The following is an 8,739-nucleotide window of genomic DNA, read 5'->3' as shown; positions in this document are numbered from 1 at the left end:
AAACAGAGTCTTGCTCTGTTGCCCAGAGTGCAGTGGCACGATCTCAGCTCACTGCAGCCTCCGCCTCCTGGGTTCAAGAGATTCTTGTGCCGCAGCCTCCTGAGCAGCTAGGATCACATGCATGCACCACCGAGCCGAGCTAATTTTTTGTATTTTTGTAGAGACAGGGTTTCACCATGTTGGCCAGGATGGTCTCGAACTCCTGACCTCAAGTAATCCGCCCGCCTCAGCCTCCCAAAGTGCTAGGATTACAGATGTGAGCCACCATGCCCAGCCCAACAAAATCTACTTCTGCCATTCTCTTTTTAGGGGTGTGGGTATAGAGACAAGTAGGGAGATAAGAGGCAGAAGAATACATAAAAGGCTCCCTCACCCCCTAAGCCACAGTGAACACATATGACCTCCAAATAGTCTTCTCACTCTGGCCTCAAAGCAGAGCCCCAGCCCAGTGAAGAAGGCGCAGGAGGAGGGGGCAGCAGCATTCAGAACTTCTCCCTGGAAGATTTCATCTATCCAGCAGTTCCTCTACTAAGGCAGCTCAGAGAAGAATTAAACCAAGTCCTGTTAAGTTTCCAGCACCCATATCAACAAGAGAGTTTCTGGAGAGTCCCTGAAGACTGCAGGGACTATGGGCCCAGGTGGACTATCTCAAGCTGGCTGGGTTAGCCTCAAAAGGTGAAATGAATGGAAATTTACATTTTCAAACTCTCTCTTCAGGCCAGGTGCGGTGGCTCATGTCTGTAATCCCAGCACTTTGGGAGGCCAAGGCGGGTGGATTGCTTGAGGCCAGGAGTTCCAGACCAGCCTGGCCAACTTGATGAAACCCTGTCTCTACTAAAAATACAAAAATTAGCCAGATGTGGTGGCACATACCTGTAATCCCAGCTACTCGGGAGGCTGAGGCATGAGAATCACTTGAACCTGGGAGGCAGAAGTTGCAATGAGCCAAGATGGAGCCACTGTACTCCAGCCTGAGCAACAGAGTGAGACTGTCAAAAAAAAAAAAAAATCCCTTCGCTCACACCCTTAAAGAACATTTTTGCAGAGCCCTGGGTGGGGCCTGTGTCTCTGAGATCTCTAGGACCTTGACAAGCTGGGAAGAAATGAGAAGCCATTGGCTGGCGAGGAGGGGCAGGGGGACAGGGTAGTGACAACAGTCAAATGGGCTCCAGCCAGAGGCAATGAATACACCAGAGTTGAAGATCTGTGCTAGGAACAGCAAACAGATAACAAGTGAGGGGAGAGGGATCTAACTCACTGAGAAAAGAATGAGGCCTGGTAGTGAGGGGCTTGGTTCAGGCATCCTCTTTGCGTGAAGTCAGAACTAAAACTTAGGCCTTAGTGTTACAGCTGTTTTCGAATTTGTCTAGCAGGCTTTCAGATCTTTGCCAGAAAGTCCCATTAAAAACAAACAAACAAGGGCTGGGCGCAGTGGCTCAAGCCTGTAATCCCAGCACTTTGGGAGGCCGAGACGGGCGGATCACGAGGTCAGGAGATCGAGACCATCCTGGCTAACACGGTGAAACCCCGTCTCTACTAAAAAATACAAAAAACGAGCCGGGCGAGGTGGCGGGCGCCTGTAGTCCCAGCTACTCAGGAGGCTGAGGCTGGAGAATGGCGTAAACCCAGGGGGCGGAGCTTGCAGCGAGCTGAGATCCGGCCACTGCACTACAGCCTGGGCGACAGAGCGAGACTCCGTCTCAAAAAAAAAAAAATAAAATAAAAATAAAAACAAACAAAAAAAAACCTAAGCCTTAACTCTTGGAGAAGAGGCACAGAGATGCTGTATCACTCAAGAGGAATGCCTGGGTTTAGAAAACGGGCATCAGGTCAAAGGCACATCAGTGACCCAAACTTCTGCAAATGGCTTGCTAATAGCAGTTACAGCCTTGAAATGTAGGTTACCATGGTGCCTCACACTAAATGGTTGTTGAATGAATGAATGAATGAATGGACTCAGAATGAGGCTGGCTCATTCTGGTGATCAAACACAGAGAGAAGGCTGTGTAAGTGATGAGGGAGGACCCAGAGTATACCACGCCTCTTGCTGGGGCACAGAGGAGGGGAGGAGGGGAAAGACGAGAGAGATGGTGTTCTCAGACTCCACAAGCCAACACGATGAATCCAGCTAGCTCAGAAGACACCCTGCACAAAGGTGCCAGGCTACTCATTGGCAGAGAACTTCCGATGAGTGTTCACCCAGCACCCCTGTCACCCTCCTATGGGCAACAGAAATCTCTCTCTTCTTTTTCCTGCCACAAGCCCCTGCCTAACAGCAGAAACTGTTAGGAAAGCCTTAAACTTAAATTCAGCTTTGGAAAGAAGCCCCAGCTCTCAGATGATAATAAAGCTGGGACAAGCAGAGAGGAATAGGAAAATGGACATGGACCTAACACTGGAGAAAGTGGCAGCCCCGGGAAGGCCTGTCCCCTGGGGACCTGTTTGGAACATCAGAAAGGACAGAAAGCCAACCCTAGAAGCAACAGCTTCCCAGCAACCCCAAGAATCACCAGGCCATTTCTTTGTCTTCGCCACACCCTCCTCCAAGCAGCCTCCCTGCCTTGGCTCCTTCCTTCTGTGGGGTATCAGAACTCCAACCTCCTCAGGGAACACAGCTGGGCCTGGATGCAAATGTAACATGTTCAAGACATAGAAATACAGGCATGAGGCCAAGCGTGGTGGCTCATACCTATAATCCCAACACTTTGGGAGGCCGAGGCAGGTGGATCACCTGAGGTCAGGAGTTCGAGACCAGTCTGACCAACAAGGTAAAACCCTGTCTCTATTAAAAATACAAAAATCAGCCAGGCATGGTGGCAGGTGCCTGTGGTCCCAGCTAGCTACTCAAGAGGCTGAGACAGGAGAATTACTTGAACCCAGGAGGCGGAGGTTGCAGTGAGCCGAGATCTCCAGCCTGGGTGGCAGAGCAAGACTCCGTCTCAAAAAAAAAAAAAAAAAGAAAAGAAATACAGGCGTGAGACAAGGGCAATGTGGCTGAGGATGAAATGCCTTACTTGGCCCTTGGCTCAGCGGCCACCTGACTGCATCCATTTGTGCGCCGGTTGCCTCGGTGTTGTGAGGAAGACAAACCACTTTCACCAGGGCAACGCGGGGCGTGGAAACCACCCCACTAAAAACCCAGCTGCTTGCTAAAAACACTTCTCCTTAACATTCCTTCAAACCCTTGGGCAGGATTATCCTTCTCTTCACGATAGCCTTAAAGAAGCAGTATTTCAGGGAGGAAATACAAGGAAAAAGAGAACAGAGGCCAAGGATAATTTTGTAAAACAGATGAAAACCAAGATGTCTAAGCAAAGAACCCTGCTTCCTCCCAGACCCCAGGCGTCGCGTCAGATGCTGCCGGGGTAGGAAAAATAAAATGAAGCCAAAGACTCTGCAAAAGACACAAGCACAGAAATGACAAAGCAAAAACCTGGAGCCATTCAGGGAAATAAAAGCACAAACACGTGGCCGTCTGGAGGTGGCGGCGTTGTTCTGGTGCAGGGGAAGGCAGGGGCATGGGCGGTGGGGTGGCAGACAGAAGCCTGGATCTGAGCTCTGCCACTCCCGGGCTAGATGACCCTGGACAAGCAGCTCACCCCTTGGAGCCTCAGTTTCTTCAAGGTAACACCTTTTACCTCCAGAGCTGTTGTAGTAAGTAGAGATACTACATGAAGAGGCCCCAGGAGAGCAGAACAAACTTCGTTGCCGTGATTATTCTACTGTTGTATTCTTTTATATAAATTTAGTTCTAGATGAGGAAAACCCAAAGAGCAGATCCAAAACCACCCAAGAATCCTACTCTCGTTTTCCCCATACTTTGAAACTGTCCCTGAGAATCTGTCAAGGCTCTACAAAGAGAAAGATGCCCACCCCTCATATCACTCACGAGGGGTTCTCTCCCTCACCCCATCTTCCTCATGACAATTCCCCCATGCTTGTGAATGAGGCCAGGGTCCCTTTGTCTCTGTACGGCCCAACCAGCACCTACAATCCCAGAATAGATTTACTGAAGAAGTAAAGGGGTTTCGGAGAGTCTTAAATAAGAGAGGAGAGTATGGGGCTGGAAATCTAAACAGAATAATGACAAGAAAGATGAGGAGACAGCTACAGATGTACTTTCATTCAATAAATAACTACACCATTCTAAGATTAAAACAGTCTTTTAGTCATCAGCATTGGCTGGGAAAAGCAATGAGCCTAGGCCGAGCGCAGTGGCTCAGACCTGTAATCCCAGCACTTTGGGAGGCCAGGGTGGGTGAATCACTTGAGGTAAGGAGTTTGAGACCAGCCTGGCCAACATGGCGAAACCCCATCTCTACTAAAAATACAAAATTAGCTGGACATGGTGGTGCATGCCTATAATCCCAGCTACTCGGAAGGCTGAAGCAGGAGAATCGCTTGAACCCAGGAAGTGGAGGTTGCTTGTAGTGAGCTGAGATCGAAAGAGCAAGACTCTGTCTTGGGGAAAAAAAAAAAGCAATGAGCCTAGCTAGCACTTCCAGAGGTGCATCCACAACTCCAGGGGTAAGTACCTGGCCTTCCTCCACTCTTTCATTTCTGTCTCTGACCCAGATCCCTACGTGGCTACCAGCAACACAGGCACAAGTTGTTTACCATCCACAAGGAAGCCCAGAGCCATAGAAAGCTGGAGAAGACGAGGCTTCTGCATCACTGGGAAGGCTCATTAGTTTCACTTCATTTCCTAGGCTTTAACCCTGACTCTGATGAACTGTCTTGTCCAAGCTTGCTGTTAGCTAAAACAAGGTTTTCAGACAGGGAGGCAAAGGTATGAGATCATCCTTGTTTCTAGAAAAACGACTTCGAAGAAAAAAGCAAGGCATAGTCAATAACAGTAGCTTCATCAACAGAGAACGGCCCACCACTGCTGCCACATCCCATCTTGAGGCGTGCTGAGCAATGATGGCGCAGCAGGGAAAGGTGAACAGAAAGTAATGTGGGGTAAGAGGTCAGGCTAGGCACAGCTCCACCACACGAAAATGGGGAAAGGGAAAAAGAGACCCATCAGTTCATTCCTTCTTTACAAAATAGCTATAGAATACATAGAATTTGCGTTTGTTTTTGTTGTTTTTGTTTATGAGACAGAGTTCCACTCTGTCGCCGAGGCTGGAGCACAATAGTGGCATGATCTCGGTTCACTGCAGCCTCCACCTCCCAGATGCAAGTTATTCTCCCGCTTCAGTCACCCAAGTAGCTGGGATTACAAGTGTGTAGGTGCACCACCACACTCAACTAATTGTTGTATTTTTAGTAGAGATGGGGTTTCACCATGTTGGCCAGGTTGGTCTCAAACTCCTGACCTCAGGTGATCTGCCCACCTTGGCCTCCCAAAATCCCAAAGTGCTGGGATTACAGATGTGAGCTACCACGCCCAGCCAATACATAGGGTTTAAAAGGTCACAGAAAAGCACACAGCTTCAAAATGTCAGAAGACCTCAAGGCAAAAAAAAAAAAAAAAAAGAGAGAAAAAGAAAAAAAGTGGCCAAGCACAGTGGCTCACACCTATAATCCCAGCACTTTGGGAGGCTAGGGCTGGGGGATCACTTGAGGCCAGGAGTTCGAGACAAGCCTGGCCAACACGGCAAAATCATGTCTCTACTAAAATACAAAAATTAGCCAGGTGTGATGGCACACACCTGTAATCCCAGCTACTTGGGAGGCTGAGACACAAGAATCGCTTGAACCCGGGAGGCAGAGGCTGCAGTGAGCTGAGATTGCACCACTGTACTCCAGCCTGGGCGACAAAGCAAGACTCTGTCTCAAAAAAAAAAGAAAGAAAGAAAGAAAGAAAAGAAAGGAAAAGTTGAGCCAGGCATGGTGGCTCACACCTGTAATCCCAATGCTTTGTGTGGCTAAGATAGCAGGATCACTTGAGGCCAGGAGATCAAGACTAGCCTGGGTAGCATAGCAAGACTCCATCTCTATCAAAAATAAAAAATTAGCTGGGCATGATAGTTCACACCTCAATTAAAAATAAAGGAAAAAAGTTAGAAATTAAGCATGCTGACTTAGCAGAACAAATGGCACACTATTCTTCCTCCTTTTTTTTGGCACCATCTCAGCTCATTGTAATCTCCTCTTCCCAGGTTCAAGTGATCTTCCCACCTCAGCCTCCTGAGTAGCTGAGACTACAGGTGTGCACCACAATGCCTGGCTAATTTTTCATAGAGACAAAAAATTAGCATGTGTCAGGGTTTCACCATGTTGCCCAGGCTGGACTTGAACTCCTCAGCTCAAGCAATCCACCCATCTTGGTCTCCCAAAGTGATAGGATTACAGGCCTTGTGAGCCACTGTGCCTGGCCTATTATTCCTTCTTATTTGCAAACAAGATAGACATGATCTTTGGACAAAAGGACAATGCAGGAGGGGAGGGGAGTTAAAAAAAAAAAAAAGAAGAAGGCGGCAATGGCATCATACATTGTAGGCTACTGTCCAGCAGAAGGTATCTAAGAAGTTTTTTGGAAGAAAATGAGTCAAACAAATTCAAGATGCAGAGAAGATACTGATGATATGGCAAAAAGATAGGAAGCATGTTTTTTTGCAGATGTGGAACTGCTTGGAGGACTGTGATAAAGGCCACTGTCCAGGCAAGGCCATTATCTGAATCTCTTATAATTAGCAGATATTACCTTTGTGATCAGAAAAGGCAAGCAAACTATTTCTGTCTGAAATACACCACTTACAAACGTAAAATGTACAGCTCTTACTGAAAGGCTAATAGTTTAAGGAACATTGTCTTTTGAAATAATCTGGAACAGAAAGTAATTATCTATACTAATGAAACAGGAATAGCAAGCATAGATAACTCAATAAATATTTATAGAGTACTTCTTAAGTGCCTAGCATTACGTAGGAAGTAGAATTTTTAAAAAAGCATATCAGACTTTGAAAGTAAGGCTTACCATTATCAATGATCACAAAATCCTGGAAATAACCCAAGTACTCAATAGCAGGCAAATGGTTAAACAAATCATGGCAAGTCAACACAACCGGGGACAAGGGACATGACCAACTAGAACTGTTTAATACATAGGCCTAATAATGCACATATTCTAGTTACCAGTACTACACAGTTCAGTGGTTTTTAGCATATTTATAATGTTGGTAACCATCACCACTATCCAATTCCAGAACCTTTTCAATCACTCCAAAAAGAAACCTGGTACCACTAGCTGTCATTCCCCATTCCCACCCACCCCCAGCCCCTGGCAACCAGTAATCTGCTTTCCATCTCTATGGCCTATTCTGGATATTTCCTAGAAATGTCATATAATATGTGACCTTTTGTGTCTGGCTTCTTTCACTTAGCACAGTGTTTTCCTGGTTCATCCATGTTGTAGCACGTGTCAGAACTTCACTCCTTTTGATGGCTGAACAACATTCCACTGGATGGGTAGGCCATATTTTGTGTTGCCATTCATTGGTTGATGAACATCTGATTTATTTCCACCTTTTGGCTCTTTGTTTGTGTTTTGAGACAGAGTTTTGCTCTCAAAGCCCAGGCTGGAGTACAATGGCGCGATCTCGGCTCACTGCAACCTCTGCCTCCCGGGTTCAAGCGATTCTCCCACCTTCAGCCTCCTGAGTAGCTGGGATTACAGGCATGCACCACCATGACCGGCTAAATTTTTTTGTATTTGAATAATGCTGCTGTGAATGCTCATACGTACGTTTTAAATATGTAATTTTTAACTATCCAGGCTGGCCTCCCCTAGTCATGCTTTAATTAGTCAAGGACTTGAACTCAGCTGTGTGACTCTAAAGCTTGACTCCCAACCACACCAGTGTACTCCCGTACTCCTCTGGTTTTCATTCTCTGACAGGAAACACACACAGCAGCCTAGGAATGCGCTGGCCGGTAGGAGAAATTTAAAAGTCACTGTAGGCCGGGCGCGGTGGCTCAAGCCTGTAATCCCAGCACTTTGGGAGGCCAAGATGGGCGGATCACGAGGTCAGGAGATCGAGACCATCCTGGCTAACACGGTGAAACCCCATCTCTACTAAAAATACAAAAAAAATTAGCTGGGCATGGTGGCGGGAGCCTGTAGTCCCAGCTACTGGGGAGGCTGAGGCAGGAGAATGGTGTGAACCTGGGAGGTGGAGCTTGCAGCAAGCCAAGATCATGCCACTGCGCTCCAGCCTGGGCAACAGAGCAAGACTCCATTTCAAAAAAAAAAGGCCCACCTGTGGTAGACGTGGCTACCCTGCCAAACACATAAGAAAGTATGACTGACATGCCAAGGCTAAAAGACCACCCAGGCTGGTCAAATGAGGCACCTAGAAATTGTCCACTGCAGATTCAGGCAGGGGCCTGCAAACCCAGGAGGGCAGCAGCTACAGTTCATCTTAAGGACTTTAGTGATTAGTCACATCATAAATGTTCTAGTTTAAACTTTTAATTGTAAAAAGAATGTCTAAAATGGCCCTGAGAACAGACAGGTTCGGTGAATGTGATAAGAAGAGCAGGGCAGGCTGATAGCGGACCAGGGGCAGAATCACTAAAGGGCCAGGAAGGCCTCTCCCTGGCAAATGAGGGGAACCTGGAGAGCAGAGTGAACATGGGAAGAGAGACCTTGTGTGAATAGGGCGAGGAGAGGAGGGCGGCTGACTGAACACTGCACAAGGCACAGCTTCACAGCACAGACAGAACATGCTAGAAAGGGGGTGGCTACAATCGCTGAACTCAGAAGGCAACTTGGAAAACTGAGACAATAAA

The 8,739-nt window shown here is 47.4% G+C and overlaps 1 protein-coding gene and 1 non-coding gene across 2 annotated transcripts in view; one reads left to right on the top strand and one right to left on the bottom strand.

Moving 5' to 3' along the window:
- The window catches only part of LOC111533669 (pyruvate carboxylase, mitochondrial-like), a 1,148,173-nt gene that overhangs the window by 1,113,303 nt on the left and 26,131 nt on the right, over window positions 1–8,739 (bottom strand). The window lies entirely within an intron of this gene.
- LOC111522496 lies at window positions 1,340–1,401 on the top strand. The gene has a single exon (XR_002725259.1). It is a non-coding gene; the product is annotated as a U7 small nuclear RNA (small nuclear RNA).

The sequence above is a fragment of the Piliocolobus tephrosceles genome, chromosome 13 (genome assembly GCF_002776525.5).
Source record: "Piliocolobus tephrosceles isolate RC106 chromosome 13, ASM277652v3, whole genome shotgun sequence".
In the NCBI taxonomy this organism is placed as follows: domain Eukaryota; kingdom Metazoa; phylum Chordata; class Mammalia; order Primates; family Cercopithecidae; genus Piliocolobus; species Piliocolobus tephrosceles.
This window is presented reverse-complemented; position numbering and strand designations above follow the sequence as displayed.